General features: G+C 32.3%; 1 protein-coding gene across 4 annotated transcripts in view; it reads right to left on the bottom strand.

Moving 5' to 3' along the window:
- The window catches only part of LOC108904471 (Krueppel-like factor 7), a 373,170-nt gene that overhangs the window by 110,624 nt on the left and 238,299 nt on the right, over positions 1 to 24,247 (bottom strand). The window lies entirely within an intron of this gene.

Raw genomic sequence — 24,247 nt, 5'->3', positions numbered from 1 at the left:
ATAAACCTTATTCTTTATTAAATTATTGTATAACTAGTATACAACGTTTTTTATACCCTTTACGAAATAATAGCAATAACTGTTATTAAAGTGTTCCATATCGTTATTAGAACATCTAGTACTGGTTATAAGTTTTATAATATATTAAACTGTTGTATACTCTGTATGAGTTAAAAACATATGACGTTAAGTTTTCAGAAATTTTATTGGATAACTGTAATTACAAGCTAAGGTTCTAATGTAAACATACATAAAACATACTTTTAAGCATTATGATGACAAATCGCTCCCAAAACTGTCCAGTTTATTTTCTTAGCAACGATGCACCCGTATTTTCTTGTATTACATGAGAATTTGCACTATAACTCTTCCACCTTAAGAATGAAGCATCCCCTGAAAGGTTGAGCTTCTTTCCATCCAATTCTACTTCCTCTGATTGATTGACTTTATACCCATGCTCTTCTTAACCTTCTGTTCCTCCATCTTATGTAAAACTTAACATCAGCGGTTTCTAATAGGACCTACAAAATAATAATTTTTAAGATTTAGACAAGATTTACATTTGAAAAAACAAAACAATTACAAGCCATAAAACAGTTAGATACTTACATAATTTTCCATTTCACACAACGCGATATGATCATATATTCCACAAAATATGTGCCTATACTGACTATTTTTTATCAAACTAGATGTGTAATTGTCGTAAGTCGATGAACAGCGGACTGTCGGAAATTTTACGATCATAACCGATTATGCACCGAGAGGTGACGATCACTTAACCATTATAAGACGCGTTTTACATGTTAAAAACGGAAACATATTCAGTATAAGAACGAATAATTCTGTTAATACAATTGTTATATACAAATTCGGATACTGGTCTTTATACAACAAATCTTCCACCTAATAATGTATAAGTAATTCATTATAACTTTTATTTCATAGTTGCATAAGGTGTATTAAGCACCTTCCAGTTAAACTTATTGAATAATGGTATGGAGATGATTGCTTTTTTTTAATAAAAGTTGTATATTGGTTATAAAAGTTTTAATATGCGCTATACACATTATTCTAGATAAACAGTGTAATAAACCTATTTCTTTCAGTGTGTTCACTCAATATTGGACATTTTGATCATTTTACTCATTTGTGATTATATTTAAAACTCAGTACTTTTGCTCAAATATAGATACTCCTTATAGCCCAGTCATTATAGACACGAAACAGCCTATTTCGGGAAAAAAATACTATTAGAAGTTTATCTGCGGAATATTGTTCAGAAACCTGTTATAAACAAAATATCAAAAAATCAACTCGAGGCTAGCTGGAAAACTTTGTTTAAACAATGGTCAAAGTTATGGAAAAGTGGTAAAAATTTTTGCCCGAAAGCTTAATTGGTTTGGCGTTGGCGGCATTTGTTATCTAAGAAGATGCTATTCATTTTCAATTCACTTTTCCCAAGCTTACAGGCGTTGTAGAGTTTCGATCATTAGTTGTTTTTGTACCTAAGTAGTAGCCTCTATAGTTTAGTTAGTACTATTTTTCTTCGAATTTAAAAAAAAATCGTTGCTCTAAGTTGATTAGAAGCCAAGATAATTTTTTTTTTGTTAATTTAATCGCAGTGACCTTAATTATTAATATTAAGAGCCGAAATTTGGAGAGAGAATACATTAAGAGCTATATTTTCATGTCCTACATTAACATTAAGTGAATTCAACTATTTAATTGCAAAAAGAAGATAGCGGCGATGCGTTCTATTCCTTAGTCTAGCGAACGAGTGGGGAGAGCGAGGCGGAGCATGCGCGCTACGCGCCTGGTCACGGACAGGAAAATGATCGAGCGGCTTCAAATCGATGGAGCTGGAAAAATTTGCCATATTTCGGTTAATAATGAACGTATCGAGATGATTCTTTTTTAATTTGGGGTAGCGCGAAAATTCATGAGCATTGAAGCTATTGTATTAACGAAATTAACATTATTTCAACCCGAGATTTAATTTTTTATTTAGTAATTTGAGTTTGATTTTTTTACAGTGTGCAAGTACATAATTGCCTACACTGCAAGAAGTTTAAAAAATATATTGTATTAAATTACATTCGCGCAATTCAATGTAATTTCTCCTATAATGTATGGAAATTACATGAAACTTGCAGTTCATAGCAAATTTTCAATTTGTTGCAATTATTTGTGTATAATTACATTTATATCTGTAATTTAAACGTAAAATTATATCAACTAGTATCTTACACAGCTCGTGTAGTAATTTCAACATTCTTTCCAGTGTAAATACGGTCTTGCTTCATCTAATATTTGCCAGAACCATTACCTAAATACCAAAAAAACGTTTTCGGTGAACTCAAAGAGATGAATCCGGGACTAGCCACATTATCATCACGCGCAATTAGGATCCGATTGCGAGACTTTCTTTATTCGCATCCTATCCACATTAACCACCGGAGATCTATGCTTTTTTGTGGCGACGCGTATCGTTAGAACCGCGGCAAGTAGACGCAAAATTATTGCTCATCACGCGAGCAACAATAAAAATAGCAGCTACGGATACATCCAGTCAGTTTCATGACCATTTTAGGTTGTTAAAAATGATTACGTCTTTTTTTCTAAACGGGAATGAATTTTATGGTTTTAGTAGAGTGTGCGTAATTACCCGATAATTGTTTTTAGTAGGTTACCACCCTGGCATTTAATGTGTGTTAATCTTTACTGTATTAATCCCGTGAGACTTGATACATTGTCAGATATTTGTAATTTTTTCTTAAAAATACGAGCGAGAAACCGATGTTATTTCACGAATTCTACTGTCAGTTTTGTAATACTCTCCCTTTTTATATTTAATTATATCTAGCGGTACAACAGATATACAGTGTGATTATAAACTTTGGAACAAAATTCATAAGTTTTATACTGAGTGATTTTTAAAAAAACGCCGAGACAGGTCGATTTTTGTTCTCGGGAGGAGCATCTTTTAAGATGATTCAGTTGTATACAGGATGACCCTGAAAAGCTGGACGGCCAATAAATTTGTCTTTTCTTATGGAACACCCTGTATATTTTTTCATTACGAATACAGTGATGTAAGGTTTGATGGGTCTATTTCAAATAACAAGCGAGATATTGCGAGAAAATGACATTTATTTCATTTTTCATAAAAGAAATTCTACTTGGAAATCAAATAAATGCAAATAATTAACTAAAAAAAAAACGAAAAAAGTTTGCAAGTTTAGCAAAAAAAAATTAGGGATCTTTTTGTTGGCACTCAGGTCACTGATAAAAATTATTAAATTTCGGTTTTTGGTCGTTGCTTAGAAACAAAAACACCACTGTTGTAGCGTGAGATTTTCACAAATCAGTACGTTATTTATAACCTTAATAAACTTCGCACAATCACTTAAGTTTTTGGAACTTAGAAGGAATGACACTTTTAACTGAACGTGAAAGGATAGAGATCTTAATGATGGTTGGATATGGTGATAAGCTACGAACCCATGCGGAAGCATGTGAGCTGTTTAATCAGACACATGCTGACATACCACCAATTGCACGGTCTATGGTGAGTAAATTGGTCGCCAAGTTTACAGAGACTGGATGTGTAAGATATAGGACACCTTAAATCGCTGAAGAAACCAAGTTAAATTGATTGCTGGAAATTGAAGAAAATCCCCATCAGTCAAGAAGACAACTGACCCCAAACAACAACGTGAACCAATTATATGTTGTAAAGTTGATTCGTACAGAAAAGTATCATGGATATAAAGTCCAGCTAATACAGGAATTAAATGAGGAAGACCCATACCGCCGGTTGCACTTTTGTGAACAATTAATGTTACGGTGTGATGAAAATCCAAACTTTCTAACCAACATATTTTTTTCTGACGAGGGCCACATTCTGTTTGAATGGCTCAGTACATCGCCATAATTGTAGATATTGGTTAAATGACAATCCTCTTTGGGCGCAAGAATTCCACAATCAGCCAAGGCAAATTAAATGTATGGGTGGGAATCATAGGAAGGCGATTTTTAGGTCCTTACTTTTTTGAAGAAACGTCACTGTTGCTAGATTTTCTGCATTTTGAGTTAGTGCATGTAGCAGTTCTTTTCCCCAACGCTGCAGACGGCGATATACCCCATGCAAAAATTTCGGATTCAACAAGATGGAGCTCCACCTCACTTTGGCTTAGAGTATCGGCAATGTCTTGATGATACATTTCCTCCTGAAAGATGGATAGGGCGGAGAGGATCCCTTGAGTGGCCCCCGCGTTCCCCCGACTTGACTCCACTGGATTTTTTTTGGGGTTATTTAAAACCTAGGGTATAGTTTTGACCAAACAATTTAGCAGATTTACAACTGAGATTCGTGCTGAACTGGAAAGAATCAGCCCAGAAATTATTGAGCGTAGTGTGCAAAGTGTTTACACTCGCTCGGGTACCTGCCAAATTGTTGATGGAGGACAATTTGAAAATTTACGTTAAATTTCGTTAATTATTTGCATTTGTTTCGTTTCCAAGTACAATTTCTTTAATGAAAAATGACATTAAATAATTTTTAGAAATAAATGTCATTTTCTCGCAATATCTCGCTTGTTATTTGAGATAGACCCACCAAACCCTACATCACTACATTCGTAAGAGAAAGCTTTATCCGAATATGAAAAAATATACAGGGGGTTTCATAAGAAAAATCAAATTTATTGGCCGTCCAGCTTTTCTGGGTACCTTGTATACAGCAGAATCATCTTAAAAGATGCACCTTCCGAGAACAAAATCGACCTGTCTCGGCATTTTTTTTTAAATCACCGTATAAAAGTTATGAATTTTGTTCCAAACTTTATCATCACCATAGGTAGATAGAAATATTTCTGTACTTAGTACTTTTCTATACAGTGATTCAGAACTTATCCAAAAAAAAAATCTGGATGTACAGGGGACTCTTACAAATACAATTTTGTAAAGAAAAAATCAAAAAGGGCAATTCGAAAATTATTTCACCGACGTGTAAACACATTTGTGTCCGTCTTACTCAGTTTTCTCGGAAACTATAAGGATTTTACAAAAATTTTGTTTACAATATTGACTTCATTTCTCATGCCGCATCTATTCCCAATTTTTTTTGGATAATATGTATGTATGTATGTATGTATGTATGTATGTATATAATTATATTCAAATATCCTTGTCACAAACGTTTTTTCTTTATGAAAGAAATATAGTCAAATCGTCTCCATCTATTCCATGCTGAAATAAAAATAATTACGTTTGGAACTGGTAAAGTCCAGATAATTTATTTTTATTTTTATTTCATGCGATTAAATACGTTAAAATTAATGAGCAGGTTAAACACAGTTATAAAATTAATAGCAACGTTGACAAGCTGACAGCTTGCAATCAATTAAAACAAATTAGACGGAGGTACGTGCTGTACTAAACCTGGTTGTGAAGATTTTATGAAAAACTTATTACCTGTTTGGACATCAGCAGATATTAGTTGAGATTCCTTAGCGTTTTGACAGTGATGTATTTTAATTGTAGTTTATTTCGTTTCAAATTTCATATATTAAAGGTCTTTAGTTCTACTGAACATAATGTTATTTCTCCCACTTTTTTGTAAATAACATAGGCGGTTTTTAATAATTTAGATTTATGTCCTTTTTTACAAAATAAAGTGCATTTTAATATTTAGGTCGATTGTCCTTAGTCTTGGGCATAAAACATGGGCTCTTACATATAAAATTTTGTAAATAAAAAATCAAAAAAGACAGTTTGAAAATGATTTAAAAATACACTTCTGTACGGCACTGTAAACTGGTCCACTGTAAAACCTGACCTTACACAAGGCGAAGTGTAATAAAAAACGGACGCAAGAAAAGAAATAAATAGAATTTTTGTTATATCAGCACATTCAACTGCTTTTGCCGCTATTGTTATTATTTATTAATCAAATTAATTTGCAGTTTTACTTAATAAAATAATTTGACATACCTGATGTTACTACTGTCAAAAATTTTGTCCACCCACATGTAAACACATTTAGGCCTGTCTTACCCAGTTTCTACGAACTAACACAAATATTTCACCATAATATAAATGTTGTCTTGCTTCACCATAAATTAAAACGATATCCATCACCTCCCAGTTGCTATGCACGCAAGCCAATTTTGGCACTAACTACTAAAAAACTATTGTAAACACTATCCCAACGATTGTAAAATCGGATTTCAGTATTCGGAGTCGCTGAGGCCACGTGGCTCTCCACGCGTATTGCGAATGGCGCTAGAGACTACAGTTGTCCGGCGATATAATACTTACTACTACAGCTTCGATAATTTTTTTCTTAGAAGCTATAAGGATTTTACAAAATTTTTTTACAATATCGACTCCATTCCTCATGTCGCATCTATTCCCAATTTTTTTTGGATAAGTTGTGAATCACAATGTGTACGTCTTGTGATACCGAGGGCGAAATTTTTTATTCGGAAGTAACAGACACTCGAAGAATTAAAAGAGCACTCCCCGAAATAATTATTGAATATTGAATGTACTGACTTGAAACACACATTAGAATAGCCCTGTGGCACTTCAGACCTAGCCTGAATTTCGAGTAGTAGTTATTTAACTGACATAGGTATACGATTATACATCACATTTCAATTTTTCTGTTATAAATCTGTCTCCACCATTTTCTCCGATGTGACAGACGCCACCGCCTATTTTCATCACAATCGGTGAAAGTTTTGAATACACACCCTTTGTCATTACATTACATATTATTTATGTGAAGTCGTTGATGTTTAGCAATTTTTGTTGTACAGGCCAACGACTTTCTAGTAATTAGTTCCTACCTTATGGGAGGGTCGGGGCATAAATCAATACATTTAAAAAATTCGACACATTTGCTTTTTAGGGTAAGAATTTCAAAAATAGTTTGCATTTTGTGCTTAGCGGTAGATGGCGTTAGTTATACCTTACTGATTGAGTGAATACAAATTATCATAACTTTATCCAAATTATAGATGTCAATTGTCAACCGTGATGTGAAAATAGTTTGATGTGCTTACGCGCATGTGATGACGTCACTTGAGAGAAACACTGACAATTGACAAATTACCCAAAACAGGTAACGTTAACCGCGTGGTTTTGACAACATTTACCGATATTCGTTCGTCCTATTCTAGACTCAACAATAAAAATAAAAAATGTATATATGTCTAAACTTAATATAAAAATATACAGGATGTTCCATTTACCATGCTACATTTGTTGAGAACATCCTGTGCAATCGTAAAAATCATCAATTTATAGTTAGTATTTTTTTTTAATTTAAAAAGAAAAGTAATGAGGCAACAATTGCAACCAATAAACTCTGTACGTTTTAAATACAGTTATCTCAGTCTTGTAAACAAGCATATCTGTTAAACTATTGTTGAGTGTTATACAGCTGTTGAAACTGACTTGTTGAAAAAACACATCTATCTATTCATTATGTAAAGTTAACCCGTTACCTTGTTCAACTATATTTAGACATGTATAAAACAGCAGCAGGAATAGTTGTAAAAGTTGACGTTATAAGTAATAAATATTGAAACAAATATACAGCGGTATTTATCTAAAAAATCTCCTTTGTTACATTTTTTGAAAAGTTAGAGAGATATACGTAAAAGAAAAAATATTTCTTTTTCATGCCAAATGAAAAGTTTTTAGGAAATTCTTTTTGATTACATATTTTTAGTAATAAACCCTATTGCGACCAGCTGAACAACAGAACATAGTTCCTGCGCAAAGTGGAAAATAGGAAACCCAATAACTACCTGCCACGACAGACTGCTTTCTGTATGTTGCAGATTTAAGTGTATACTTCTGATCATATGCACATTTATAGATAAAAATGCAGTTTAATTCCAAATAAAAATGAAACTAATACACGGAAGTTACCAATACCATCCACAAACTGGACACTCAACCGCAATCTTAATAAAATCAATTAATTTTTTTATCTTGCCTCAAAACTAATAATCTTTTTAGTGGCGTTTGCAAATAAAATCGGGATTATTTAACGTGGATACACAAAAAGCACACTAAAAATCTGTCACACTTCCACACCTTGTGTTCTAATATATAATTAATCAAAACAAACACTGCGGTTTGTTGCATAATTTTTTTAATCTGTAAAATAGCTTGTGGTTTCTCACCACTTGTAGGTAAACAAAACATAGTGTAAAGTTTAGCATTGTTTCGAATAGAGATTCAAGTCTAATTATCTGAATATTGCTGCGTTTTTTTCTGCATTTAGAAAGCAAAATTATATAAAACGGATTCATTTCGGTAACGCTTTTGTTATTTCTAATACAAACGATATACCAACCTACACAAAATGTATTTGTTTTTTAAATGGCATCTCATAAAAACATTTTTAGTTTCGTGTACGGTTAGCTCAATTTGTGAGACAAAGATTATGAAGTCTAAAAGCAAACTTGTCAGCTCTTTTTAACACGTCAATTCAATCAGAATATAGTATTAGACAAAATTTAAAAATGTACTTATCCAAATAAAGTCCCATTTTTCTCTATTTTTTTTTATTGGAAATGCACCTAATATTGTATTTTCTGCTCTTTCTAATACGAATGATGCACCTATCTATATAAAATACAAGAATTGTTCTAAAAAAATATTCTACAGAAACGTTCTTTGTATCAAAGAACACGTTTTTAGTTTCGTGTACGGTCAGCCTTAGGACACTTTGTCGTTTCTTTCTAAGAGGTTATTCTAGTCACATATTCCTTTAGTGGTATTTATTATTAAACAATTTTGGAATACAATAAACGTTATCCGCTTTAGCGCTATCTTAATGTTTAAACAAAAATTTCTTGTACCTCTTTACAGGTTTTTAGTTTCGTGTGTGGCCAGCCTTAGGATAGTTTGGATGTCATTGTTCTGTTTCTACTCGACCAAACTTTGCCACCAGGATAATGGATTTATTGTCGATTTGCTCGCCGCGTGCGAATGCGCCTTTAATGCGACTACCGAAGGAATACCTAAGTCATTGCACCTAATTTTATCCTTTCTATTATTTGAATGTACATTTTGTGCCGGACGAGTCCAATCTGGGAAAACCCAACTCAAATGACAATCCTAAATCTTAAATTAACGATCAAAAGGCCGGTTTCGCATGGATTCCACTACTTAAAAATGTAGCTAATTAATTGGGACCAGCCTTCGTTATCTATTAAAAAAAAATTGAGGGTATAATCAGTTTTTTCTTGGTTGATTATAATTTTTCGGCTATAACGTTAAATATAGATACTACAAAGCCGGGAGAATAATAATTTTTGATAAATAAATTTGAATAAAACTACGTATAAGCACGAGTTCATGGGTATAGGAGCGTAAGGTCAATTTCTATAAAAATTTAAAGATAAAATTATACAAAAATTTGCTTATCGCGTAAGTTATATACATATTTCATATTTTATGGTCGGACGGAATATTTCCGATGAAACTCCGCAATTTTTGGTGGAGGCGAAAGCAATAACGAAGAATTAAAACGGTTTTTTTGGTATAAAGCAGATCACGCACGTGTTCGACATTATTTTGAGACAGCTAAATGACTAGTATTATACAATTCTTCTAAATATTCATATTTATAGCACTTCTTGCTCGGATTACTGGGATATACAGTGTGTCCCAATATGACTTTTCATATTAAAAAAAAAAATCGCTGAAACAGGTAAATTAGTCAAAAAAATAGAAAATATTGCAGAAAAGTTACAATTTTTATTTACTAATTGACCTGCTTCAGCGATTTTTTTAAATTTGAACTGGAAAAAAATATTAATTTTGTTCCATCATCTTGGAACACACTGTATAGTAACATACACACACTCAGCATGTTCTTTTGGTATCAAATTCAGGTCCGTGATAGAGAAATACTCTGCGGCACAATGCTCTCCTAAAATTATCGAAGCCAGTGGTGCACATCAAATTACAGTTGTTTGAAAAAATTATGCGTTGCAAAAACGAGAAAATAAACAATCTACCACAAATTTATGACTAAATAAGCAATAAAACGTAGAAAGCACGTTGTCATAATAGCGTTTCCAGGTAGTACGAATTTTTTCGTCCAAACCCGCGAAATTATCGAAATTTATTGTTAATTTATTGTGAGCAAAGAAATTTTAGCAAACCGGCTTTTGATGAATTCGATTGTGACAGGAATGCGTAAAGTAATCTATTTCGAAAATAAATTACTACAAAGATATAGATATACAGTAATTTTATAGTTACAAAATATTTTCAATATTCAATGCTTACTGGTTTGATATGAAATATTTAAATTCACTAAAACACAATGAACATCAAGATATATTGTGTGTACCAGTGTACACCTCATCATCAGGTCAATATGCAAGGCTGATTTTTTTTAATTTTTCACTTAGGTGACATCTTTTCTGCCAGGGGTAGAATAGTAATGTGCCTTGTATAAATGAAGCAGACAAATGAAAGTACAAAGTTTATTAACATTAATATTTGATATGTACCTAACAATAATTTGCTTTAAGTTAATAACAAAAATCCCCATTTTTAAAAACGAAAGTACAATTTGAGAAGGAACCTTTAACAGTAACACCAGAAAAACTACCTAAATTTCCTTTGCCATCGAATAAATGTTGTTCATTTTCTCTCACAATCAATTCATAAAAATTGTCATCACTAGTTCTTTCGACTCCTGCTATTAAACGAGATATTTTGTTCTTGGGGGTTATGCCATCTTCTACATATCCCGATGCTACAGTATCAGTATCTTCCATTTTCCATGTCTTTTCAATGTTACCATATCTGCAGCTGCATCTACGAGAAGAGTTGTCGACGTACGACGCAAACAATGACCCGTGTACATTTTAACATCTGCGTAGGCGACATATTTTGCAATCCTGGACGGTATGCTACCAAAGGTATTTTTGCCTACTGGTTGCGCAGTACATCGACCATTCCGATATGTCAGAAAAAAACACCGTTCTTTAATTTCTTTTGGTCGCAAATATATATACTGTCGATAGAATTGGAGAGCGTGCATTTCATTTTCTTCCACAATCGTAGAAGATTTTGGTACTCCAGTTTTTGTATCGTTAATTTTTATTTCAACAACGATTCCTTTAACATCTATTCATCTAACGAGAGCTTTACTAACTCATTTCTTCTGAATCCTCAAAAACAACCATTACTAGAACAACCTACAATAACAAAAACCTATGAAGCACCTGCAATAATATAGCCAACTATTTCCTATATTACCTTTTTGAAAAAATATGTATGACTTGATGTCTAGAAGATATAAAAATATAAATTATCAAAAATTATAAATATGTCTTTAAAGTGATAAAAGGTAATACACACCAGTTCTTGCAAATATCCCAGTAATATAGTTTCACTAACAGCTGTCACTGAATTTCTGCTTGTCCAAGTCTCAAAGCGTTTATATTCCTTATCATAAAGTAATTTAGATTTCTTAGGAAGTAATTCTTCATTGGCTTTATTGGCTCTAACAACAACTATTACTGGAATATTATTCATTCTGCTTTTTCAATATGTCTCCTCAGAGATCGTTTCCTAATATCCAGAATTTGTAGTTGTTTACAAATTGACATAAAAAAATAATAAAGTTCTGGCAATAATTGAAGACAACAGGGGAAAAATATGGTATGTCACAAAATATCGTGAAGTCGGTTTAAACTGCGATATGATGAACGATATTTTGCCGAAGGAATAACATACTGCAAAGAGGTAGTACAGTGTGCCAATGTTCGTGTTTGAAAAGCAAAATTATCCGGCTCGAAGGACCAAAAAATTCAACTTGGGTAAGTAAATACATAGATATTTTTTTTCTCGAGTGTCATTCAAATAGAATTAAATAGGTATGTCAGTGTTATTTTCTGTAAAACAATCCGAGTTTTACTGCAACAGTCACCTCTGAGAAATCACACGCATCCGCCGCTCGGACGATCCTAATGATATGTGCACACGTGACGAGAGATCATGCCGCTCGAAGGCGATATCGGAAAGGTATTGACAATAGCAACGTCCCGAGCCGATATAAGTAGGCTGCTCATCTTGTAGCGACGAGATAAAGCGGGCACGATCCGCCGACCGGGGCCCTCAACACATCAATATGGCAGGGATCATCCTTTACAGACACACAAGAAACGTGTGTCTTGCGTGGGAGAAAACTTTATGCCCGCCGGAATGTTTTTTATCGACTGAGGATGCCGTCCACTGTAATTCACCAGCGGCTTCTAGATCTTTATGGCGGAGTGGTGTCGTAAATGAAAAAGCAACGCGTACCCTCTTCAGAAGGAAAAAAGTTACGGGAACTGGCGATTTATCGCGAAATTCTTCGGTGTTTTCATGGATCAGGTCATTGGTAATAGCCAATCATTTGTTCTTAGTCAAATGTGTTTTATTTTCTTCTTTTATGTGGGTCAAAAGCGACGTCGTGATAAAAAATAAAAAACAGTTACTAATGGTTTTCAACGGTGGTACGTGAAACTAGTTCTTGAAATGACTCAAGAACCAAGAAGAACAGAATCCAAACTAGGTAAATACTTATGTCTTATGCAAAATTTGAACAGATAGTCGGCAAAAATACCCTTTCTATCATTACTAATAAGATTGCACACTTTTTGAAACTAGAACATCCTGAAACATATACAGGCTATTCATTCCGAAGAACATCGGCAACGTTACTGGCTAATTAATACAAGAGTTGATGTATTAGCAATCCAGAGACATGGTGGGTGGGAATCAGCCACAATTGCAGAAAGTTATGTTGCTTGTCAGTTTAAGTAACAAAAATTAAATAGCCAACAGGATTCTTTACAATGACACTTCAACTCCAAGTTCTAGTAGTACGTCGCATCATGCTGTTTTAGTGGAACAGTCAGATAATATTGAGCCTCCGGTGACTGAAGTGGAGCGGTCAAATCATTTCGAGAAAAATGTGACAATTAATAAACGCGAGGGGAATAATTATCCAGATTTTATAAATGTTACTAAATGTAATAACTGTACAATTACTATGCTATATTAATTCACAACAATTAATAAAATGTAATGTTCATCAAATATTTCTATTTATTTGTTCATAAAATATGTATTTATAACTCGAAATCGCTTTTTTCCCTAGGAGGTAAGTTACCTCACTTACCTCCCGTTGTCCATACCAACTTTCACTTCTACGGTAAAATCCACTTACCTCCTTAAAAACAATGTATTAATAGTCTATTTACTATGGCGGGATCAGATAAAAGAGGTTTAAGAAGCTCTAAATATAAAAAAAACTATCTAGCGTTACGAGTAGTGTATAGTCTTTCCGATCTCAACTAAAGAACCAAGAGGTTGACAGTATGTAACCAGGTTCAGTCGCTGACGCAACAACTCGGCATTGAAATATTTGAAAAACTTGTTCCCATATTTATTTAGCTATACCCATATACAGGTCTGGTCGTCCAGTTGACGAATAAGCGCGCGGGCAAACGCGGCACAAACACAGCCGCACTGGGCTACCTGGCCATAAATTCAGTTGTAAACAAATAGCCTAGCAGTGCAGCGCAGCAATGCGGAATTTGGTGTGATTCAGAAAATTTTAATTTATTATAAGCACCTTCTATTTAGTCATTCATATTGCAATTGCGAAAGGGAGAAACAAGAGGGATATTTTGTTTACAACATGGCATTTTGGAGATCTTTTAAAACGAAACAAAATGAAATTTACCATCAATATAATAAAATTGTTTGAAGGCATAAATAATTAAAATATTTGTTGGTCAAATGAATATGTTGTTGAATAGACATTTTCTAAACATTATATATAAATTATTATTAAAATTTTTTACCTTTAGCAGAAAACTTTTTTAGGGACGCCTATGAAACTTATTAAATTTTATTGGTAGGAGTTTTTATACATGTCAACTAACTTCGGAAAGACTTATCTCATAGTGTTTTGACATATTGAATTCGAATTTAATATCTCAAATCAGTTCGTGTTTTGAGGATAGCATCCAGAAACTACTGCAGAAAGACTTTTCGATATTTGAAACTGACTTGAATAGTCAGTCAGTGATTGTAAAAAGATTGAAATTCATTGAAATCTCGAAAACCTCTTTCTAGGGAAGTTTCTTGATGTTGGGGTCAGAACACGAACTAGTCCGAAAATTGTGACTACATTTTGTAGGGCCAAAACGCTATAGCATACACTGGTTTGATTCTGGGCCCAGCCCACTTTTTTTTTTATTTTGGTGCCGTATTATCAGTCAAAATAAGAAAGTTTTTATAGAGCAAAATAATATTAATCGATTCATCATTTACGTGTACCTTTACTTTTCTTAATATTCATTGAAATCATGGCATCCCTAGGCATAAATGTAATCTTTTTGTTGTGGCTTTCAAAGTTTTTCATAATATTGTAATTGTTATAGGGTTCCTGAGGCAGAGACAATAAAGTACTCGAAAGCTTGAACTGAATACAGAGCGTTCTTTGTTAATTTTGACTGACATATCCGACTAAATCCAAAATTCTCATTACTATTACCTATATTATTCAGGTAATCATATAAATATTTGTAGCAAATTTCACATTCAATTATATTTCTATCAAATATTCGTTTTTATATTAATTCATGAAAATATCAAATCAGTTAACATTGTTTTTAAGAAGTACCGGTCAAAAATGGGGCTGTTAATGGAGAAATAACAGCAATTTTCACCGGACATAGCTAGAATTAACTGCTGTAGTTGGTCTATTGAACCATGTAATTTGTTTGTATAAATTTAAATTTAATTGCAAACGTTTATTAAAAAAAAATGGTAACAAATAATTTACGAACAAATTTATAACCTCATTATCAAGTTTATTGTGTTTCAAGGGCACACTTTTCAAAACTGAATTGTACAAATAAATAGTGTGTCTTTGCATATCAGCGTCAGCAAACAGGTTGATATTTCATTATCATATAAAAAACGAATTATTCAAATACTTATACCTGTTGATACTTACGACAGTTAATGTGTTTTAATTAATCACAAATCACGCGGTATCTATTTATTTAAAAAATCAAATGTCAAATTTAATAACAGTCGTTATTTCCAATCAGTTTAGGTGCTGTATTTATCTACATACCGTTGTTCTCTAAAAAATTGACAGATAAATGGTTAAATATTCCCATACTGACTTCATCAATCATTTTTCTGTAAAAAGGAACTAAAGTTAACTGAAACAGTTATGTTATTTAGTATTAGTATTTATATAGAGTGTCAGAAGTTTGACTGCCTTAGTTTTAACAGACGATGGAATACATTGAAATACACAAAAAAACCTTATATGCCATGGGTCCATTTCCGAGAAAAAAATTGTCAAAATCTCCAATTTGATATATAAAAGTTCGATTAATTAAGATATTGACATAACTGCATGCATAGAATACCATAAAATATAATGTTCTACAACTTTATGTTTAATTCTAAAAAATAATTAGCGTTGTAATAAATTTAAAATTCGATAAAATTCATATCGAGCAATGTGACAACGGCGCAGCGGATAACACGAGGTACTAAGCTGTCCAGCCAGCGATACGCAATTCAGTTGGTATCTGGAATTGGACCGTGTCTGAATGTTTTTTGCGTACCACTACTTCCTTTTCTTTGAGATGTTTTCAAGTGAGTGCGCGAAAATTGTATTCGAAGGTGTCGTGCGTGCGTCGAACATTTTGAGCATATGTTGTAGTTTGTTTTGTACTTATGCGTTTAGAAATTACTGACTTTTGCTTTTTGGTAAGTACCTAAATTATTTTTAAAACGTATGATTATTTGGACGACATGAATCTTTAGGTACTTTAATTAAATATTTTTCAAATTCACAATTTGACTAAAAGTTAAGTTCCTATTTTAAGAGATTCATAATTATTAAAATTCGAGCTAAAATATAAGTACAACACTATCTTCGGACTACAAAGTCGATACATTTTATTTTATTTATTTAAAAACAGGAAAAAATTGTCTTGAAATTTACTAAATGTTTCACAATAATAGTTGTTTACATTTTTTCCGCAGGACAAGTCTGCCGCATGCACACCTGGTATGCATCAGCTGTGTAGCGTTAGGTTAAGCGCTGTTGTCACATTGTGAAGAAACTCCCCAATATTAATACTCGCTGTATTTTGAAAACTGTTAATCTTACGTTCTTGTAATATACAGGGTGTCCCTGAAAAGGATGGACAACGCTTGACCACAGGTTCCTTGAATAAAAATAAGACTATTTAGCCTAACTTACCTATATACAAAAGTGCACGCCTACCGAGATATAGCCTTCTAAATATAGAATAGATAACCTAGTTTTTTCAAATAATTTGAAAACTATTTTTCTTAGAAACTTCAAATTTGATACACTTATTTTTTTATGTAAGGGCAAGGTAAATATAGAATTTGGTGAGAATACATATACAGGATGTTCTCTTTCTAGTGCCTGTGCGCTACTGGCTATCCCGTAACTTTTTTGTGTGTGCGCCAATGACGACAGAATTTATATTTTTAAAAATAAGCATTAGTTTAGAAGATTTTTTTGCTCTTACAAAATTTTGATATCGTTTATGGATTTCGAGTAAAACTGGCATTTTTTACACATTAAATATAGGCAAAAATTCCGATTTGTAAAAAATAATTTATAACTGCAGCCTCAAAACAGGGAATAATAATGAAAAAACGTCACATTAAAAAAAATAACTACACATCAACACTAATATTTTAAATAAACAGTATCAACTAATAATGTAAGAAAGTCAACATTAACATTTTAAATAAACCTAAATTGATATTTGTAATCACATTAAAATAATATTACAGTAAATGCTCAAAGTTACTTCCTTGTTCTTAAACGCAAGCATTAGTTTTTCGAAAATGAAAATGAATTTTATCCAATAATTGTGCGTTACCTCTCATAACACTAATTTCATGTTGTATTCTTTCCCATTATTCGTTTTCTGTATTTACTGAAAAGTTATAAACTGTGGTCTGCAACGAATCCCAAAGGAAATAATTACGTGGGTTTAGGTCCGGGGATCGAGGTGGCCATTTTAAAGGGGCATTATTTCCTATACCTATCCACCTGTTAGTATAATAGTAACCTGTAATAACTGGTCTTTTAATACTCTATTAGCGGAACTTTTTGAAAGTCAACCTCTGCCGCTAAACGCCTCTTATTTACTTGAGGAATTTCTTCGACCCTTTCCAAAATTTGATCCTCGAGCTGAATAGTTTCGGCCGTACAATATCCACGATTTAATGTTACAGTTAAAAGTTGTGATTTGGAATTCTTCGATTGGGAAGACTCAGCATATGTTCGAACAGTAGCACAACAATTTCCTTCACAATAACCCAAAACTAATAACATATCAGTTTGTTCAGCAAAAGTATAAATTGCAGTAAAAAACAAAGTAAACTAAAATTAAATCACAGCTAGCTTGACACTGAACCTTTTAATTATTGTTATGAATTTGTTTCTTTGTTATATGGCACCTCGTACTAGACTATTTTATTTATCTTAAACTAATTTTATATTCATTATGTGTAAAAAATACCAATTTTACTCGAAATCCATAAACGATATCAAAATTTTGTAAGAGGCAAAAAATCTTCTAAAATAGTGCTTATTTTTAAAAATATAAATTCTGACGTAAACACAAAAAAAATTAAGGGATAGCCAGTGGCGCACAGGTACTAGAAAGAGAACATCCTGTATATGTATTATCATCTAATTCTATATTTACATTGCCCTTATATAAAAAAATATGCATACCAAATTTGACGTTTCTAAGAAAAACAGTTTTCAAATTATTTGAAAAAAAACGGTATCAACTTAATCATTTCAATTACATTTATTTAATAAAACAGTATAAAATAACGCCTCATTACCTTCACCTGAAAACCTGAAAAGCGGCTATTTCTAGAGCCTAAGCAGCACAGAAAGATTTTACTATTACTATTTGATAAATTCCCCCTTATCTTTTACGACAGGGACATGTAAAAACAGCAACAGATACAAAACGAGCGAACGAACAGCGCACACCGACTTGTTTTGAAATCGATAGTAAATTGAAAGATAGGCAAGAAGCCAGTTATGGTTATAAACATACTTGGTTGTACATTTACAGAACACTAAATCAATAAATTGCTATTGTTGGAGACAATAGACATCATTTGTCGACTTCTGTTTAAACATTAACAATCTGTAACATTTATAAGGCCTATAAAAATTCCTTGTCACTTGACAACATATTTTCTTCGAACCCGTACATGTCCTTCTGAGAAAAATTGTGATAGTTTAATCGATTTACAGGGTGGCTACGTTTCGGAAGGATTTTCTCCTTCAAATCGATTCCACAGAAAAAAATATACATTTGATTGGAATATTTACCTCTTATACCACTCCTGCGAGGATCATCTTCAATTTTTTTTATCTATTTTTAGCTTTGAAAATACCAGCATTTTTCACTACAAATACACCCACCTTAAATAACAAAGAAATCGATTCCTCTGATAGTTGTGTTAACTTTTACAGAATAAGATTACAATTCAAGTAAACAATGATACTGATTCATGAGATATTTTCGTCAATAAAAACCCACCACAATCCAATCCAATTGAAACACAATACCGCTAATTTCGATTGTGTCCGGCAACATCTCGTGACCATACGTGGTAGAATAAAGACGATAATAAATGTTTGGATACGCATTTTAATCAAATACGTCTATTGAATAATAATTAATCACAATGTCCCGACTATCTGATTTAGTGAGTTGTCATATTCGTCAGTTTCACACGCCTCATCCGACATTAATTTTACTTTTAAAACATGTGAATGCATGAATACTGACGAACGATTCGCTGTACTTGTGATATACCGATCATAGGCGTTACAAAACCAATATAGTGTCGATCATAAGAGTGCGTGTCTTGCTTTCTTTATAATGCAATTAGAAATATAAATATTTTTAAGCAAACATGCTGTTTTTTCAAAACATCACTCATGCCTGTAGTTTTTTTTAAATTTGGGTTAGATTAGAAAACTGTTTGTACCGTCACTGTTTCTTTAACTCCATCATCAGTTTTAAATATTTCTTGTACGAAAATTCACGCAAGATTTAAATTTGGCGCAATTTGTGGTAGAAATGTTGCCAACAAAGAAAAAAGACGGCCTGACAGCTGACATGTGGTTTCAACGAGGATCCCTGAAAAAATATGGGTGGATATAAGGTTGTGAAGGTTAAAACTGCTTGTGTACCATTTCTACGCGTAGATAATGCTGTATTCTATATCTCGTAGGCAGATCACGTAGATTTGGATATAATTGCGGATGGCATAATCAAAACGCATATTTAACATATTTTCGTACAATATTTGCTGTTACTTTACGAAACACCCTCGTAATGAACGTGCATGCCACTATTTTTATGCCATTCTCCACACGTGCGTGAGCTGTTAAATAAAATAATGGAGCGACTGGCCTTCTAGTTCCGGTAACCTTATTAATTCCGTTTTTATTGTAAGTGAATTTCAATTTCTATATTTCTCTATTACAGAAATAGCGAAACAATGGAATTGCTCGGTATTTAACACATTGACACGTGTATGAAACGAAAATGTGATTTTTATAAGGAAACGAACTATGTTTAGTCAATGTCACTTTAAATGCAGTCTGAACAGTGCCTAATGTACCGGGCGCCACCAAACAAATTCTGGATCGAGCAGTGATTAACAATTTTTTTATTCATGAACCAAATTTCTCTGTGGCAGTAGATTAATGATAGAAACCAGATTTATCGAAGAATATTACATATAGAAACTACATTTTTATGAAATGAGAATGGGAAATAAGTTTTCAGTAGGGAAAGTCATGTTAAGTGCAACAAAATAAAAGATTAAACTCTAAAAATAAAGAAAATTGTGACAAGGTATATTAAGGAGGTATATCGGGGTCCGAGGGAGTGAGAAGCGCAGGGGGGGTCCTATGCTTTTCTTATGGGACTAAAACCCGCTGCCAATTTGAAAAAAATTAAATTCTATTGAAATTATTTGCGATAAACATTATCTATATAGCAAAGAAATCTAATCATATGCACATAGCATACATATTGACTAATTAACAACATAAAAATATCATATTTAAGTAAGTTTTAAATTATATTTAATGAGCGCATAAAGACTATGTAGATGTGGCAACAGCGCTAATAATTGACTAGCAGTTGTACACAGCGCGAACTTACAGACCTCGGACATCGGTGATATTGCGCGTCAAATTCGGGTAAAGATGCGTACGTGTTCAAAAATGTATTGTGTGTAAATTATGTACAATACAATTATTATATATAGCACATATGTCGTATTATCCTCGCGAAGATTTGTATCCTTTATTTAAAATCCGTAAATCATGTGAACTGGTAAAACAACGAGAATTATGTTAATTTAGTTCTAAAGAAATGAAATGACACTCGCGCCCATCTCTCGTCCAAGTCAAAGAAAATGTTGGATGCAGTTTTGAAGGTTCTGTGATAGAAATACATTATTACTCACTGTTCGTGTTTTTAATCTCTATTTGAGTAATGTTACAAAAGTTTTGCATTACATAAGTAATTTTTTAGACATAAAGTTTGCTGAGAAATATTTATGTTTCTTTGTTATTCCGTACAAATGCTTTTATCTCAAGTATTACTAATTATATTAATCAAGTAAAGAAAACTTTATGTAACCCTAAATATTGCTGGGTAATGATTACGATGTTTTTATAAACAAACCATTAAATATATTAAAAGGATTTATCAACTGTATTTTTTATTCCAATAAATATATCACAGCTTCCTAGTCTTTTTTAATTAATCTAGTTTTTTAAAAACATTACAAAAAATCATCTGTTGTGGATAATTTATTGTTGATAACAATGTACATGGGATTTAGGAAAAATGTATATGTTTGAAATCAATTTCGTTTTTATCGAGTTTTTCAAATGTATTCCCTCATTGCTGTCAGCTGATTGCGACATCGCCACATTAATCCTCAAGTCAGACGGAAATGCAATTATTGGTTTCTGTTTCTACTTAATACAGCTGTAGTATGTTCAAAACTTGCAATAGTTTTACATCAAAAATAAGATAATACTGTGCACTATCTATGGAAAAGTTTTATTTCGCAATTTCTACATTTTTTTCTCAGTTATGGGCAAAAAAGAGCCGCACCGTCCATCTTCGCCATATAAACCTATGTTAAAATGAACAACTTTCAACAACAATATCTCAAAATCTAGATTAAAAAAAAAAATTCAAAAAATATGACGCACAGAGGGAGCACTGGGTAATACGCTATATAAATTTCAAGTACATCTGTGCATTTGAGTAAACCCGATATACCTCCTTAAAAACTGTTACAGAGAGAAATAAAGATATATTATATTATACTGTAAAAAATTTTCACTCAAATTTCACTCAATTTCACTCAATAATGTATCAAATTCTGTCAACATCCAATTGAGTGAAATTTTCACTCAAGTAGTATGAGTACAACTGAGTGAAGCTATTGCATCAGAAATGAGTAAGTTTTACTCAAATCCCAGTTACTGCTAACTGTCAATTGAGCGACTTTTGAATGAAATGTTTTGCATTTCTTTTGGCACAAAACCAAAAAATAAAAAAGACGAAATACGTGTTAAATACTTATTATATCTTTTGAATAGAAATATTATAAAAAAATAATGGGAAATGGAAAAAACAACCAAAACTACAGCAGTGGTTACTCATAAAACATCATCTTCTACTCTTTACTCTCCATTTCCTCTATTTGTTCTTCAAGCTATAATTCTGTAAGCGAGAAGACCTTTTTGTCTATTTTATATCTAACACATCCTGACAACTTAGCAATTATAACGAGTTTTTTCGTAATCATAATATTTTACTACCCAAACTAGTAGGCTAAACTATATTATAAACATCTTTACAACCGTCGTAATCACATGTTACTATAATTATTTTTAAGCTTCAGATGCGACTAAGATAATTGTATAATAATACACGACAAATAAATAACTTAAATGTGCCTAACAGTAAACATAAAATTATTATTTCCGCTAAGGTTTTCTCTTATTTTTTATATGCAGAATTTAGTAGGATCTTTTGGAAGATGCTAGGCTTTTTCTCCATTTAAGTAACGGTCGAAACCATTATGTCAACATGCACAGTTTAGTGTGCTGTAGATTTTTTTCTACGTTATAATTGTTATCTTCCACTTATATGAAAGGATTAACGAGGGTAAGGCTGTTAGAACTCTCAGTTTGTTGATATATGATGCTGTAAACGTCTTCATTTGTATAATTTCGCAATCTTTAGGAGAAATTAGTAAAAACAGCCTCTTAAAATTGTAAAAATAATGGATATAGTTGAATTTTAATTGGTTTAATGACTATATGAAAACCCGTAACGTAAAAAATAAAAACATAATATTCCGAGGTACACTGACAAAAATGTTAGTTAAAATCGAGGTTAAAAACCACCTTTTTTAGATGGTGGGGATTCAAAATCTAAACTTAGCTGAAGGGGTGATTTTTTGAGTAATTTTAAACCAAAAAATTATACAAAAACATGAGTATGCAAATTAGTAGTTTTCAAAATACAGGGTGTTAAAACTGTGGGTACACATGTTCGCAAGTGACCCATTTTCAAGCATTACATCAAGAGCGCCAGTAGGACGCCGCCGGACGCACCAGCGTTCCAGGAAGGGTCTACGCCGGCGACCAGATGCTTACTTATATACCTACGACTGACTCCACACACAGGGACTCTCCAGCGAACACTCACCCCGTCAACACGTCTTTTTCTATACAACTTAATTTTCAATAAAATACTTTATTATTACCGTTGAGAGCTGTACAGCGAAAGCAACCTTCAAAATTTATCCAAAATTTCAATTTCTTTTCTTAAAAAAAGGAAGTAAGTACCTATTAAATAGAATAGCAAAATTTAGGCTTACTTATCTAATTCAAAAAATTAATAAATTCATTTCCAATATATTTACGTTACCAAGAACGTCATTAAACCTAACATGACTTTAGAACTAATCGTTTCGCAAATAAGGTGACATTAATTTTTTTTAATATTACGAGTTTACAGTATGATCATGAATCAATCATTTTAAAAATTTGACATGTTTCATTTTGAAACTTATTTCGCCAAAATAAAGTTGGCTTGACAGGTAGACATTGTTTTGTGGTACATGACATATTTTTAATGGTTCTTAATAAAACATAAAAAACAACACGTTCCTTTCACTTTAGTAATAAATGAGACATTTAATTTTTGAATTCAAATATTTACCTTTGCAATACAATTCACTTGATATTACTAAAATAGAAGGAAAGTAAGTTTTTGTAAAAAAGCGATGTCTATGGCAGTTTATTAAAGATTCTTATTAAAACATAAAAAACACATTCCTTTCACTTTAGTAATAAAAAAGGCATTTAATTTTTAAATTTAAATATTTATCTTTGCAACACAATTCACTTAGTATTACTAAAATAGAAGGAAAGTAAGTTTTTTGTAGAAAAGTGATGTCTATGGCAGTTTATCAATGATTCTTATTAAAACATAAAAAACTCTTTCCTTGCACTTTAGTAATAAAAAAGGCATTTAATTTTTAAATTCAAATATTTATCTTTGCAGTACAATTCAGTTAGTATTACTAAAATAGAAGGAACGTAAGTTTTTGTGGAAAACCGATATCTATGGCAATATATCACTGATTCTTAAAAAATCATAACTGCAATCAAGTAGGCTATACGTCACGTTGACAGTCATTTTCTCTAGCTTCTAATTGTTTACAATTAAATCATGGCAGTGAACAACCAAAAAACTAATTTAAAACCTTATAGTATATGTAATTCTTGGCCCAAAATAGGGGACATCCTTATGTCTCATAAAAATTTAAAGTATTTGCTATATTTACTGAAAAAAACTGGAATCAGTCCGCATCAAGAAAACCTTTTCGCAGCTATTCAAAAGATTGCTTGGCAGGAGGAAAAAAATTTCCGAAAAATTTGAAGTGGCAACTGTCGAAATTACAGTATATAATTGGCTTAAAATGACAGGTGTAAAATTTTCAGTAATATTCTAACTTCTCTTAGCACCTATTAAAGTTGTCGTAATTC

The sequence above is a fragment of the Anoplophora glabripennis genome, unplaced genomic scaffold, assembly GCF_000390285.2.
Source record: "Anoplophora glabripennis isolate ALB-LARVAE unplaced genomic scaffold, Agla_2.0 scaffold13, whole genome shotgun sequence".
Classification (NCBI taxonomy): Eukaryota; Metazoa; Arthropoda; class Insecta; order Coleoptera; family Cerambycidae; genus Anoplophora; species Anoplophora glabripennis.
The sequence above is the reverse complement of the archived record's forward strand: the minus strand, read 5'-3'. Positions and strand labels throughout refer to the sequence as shown.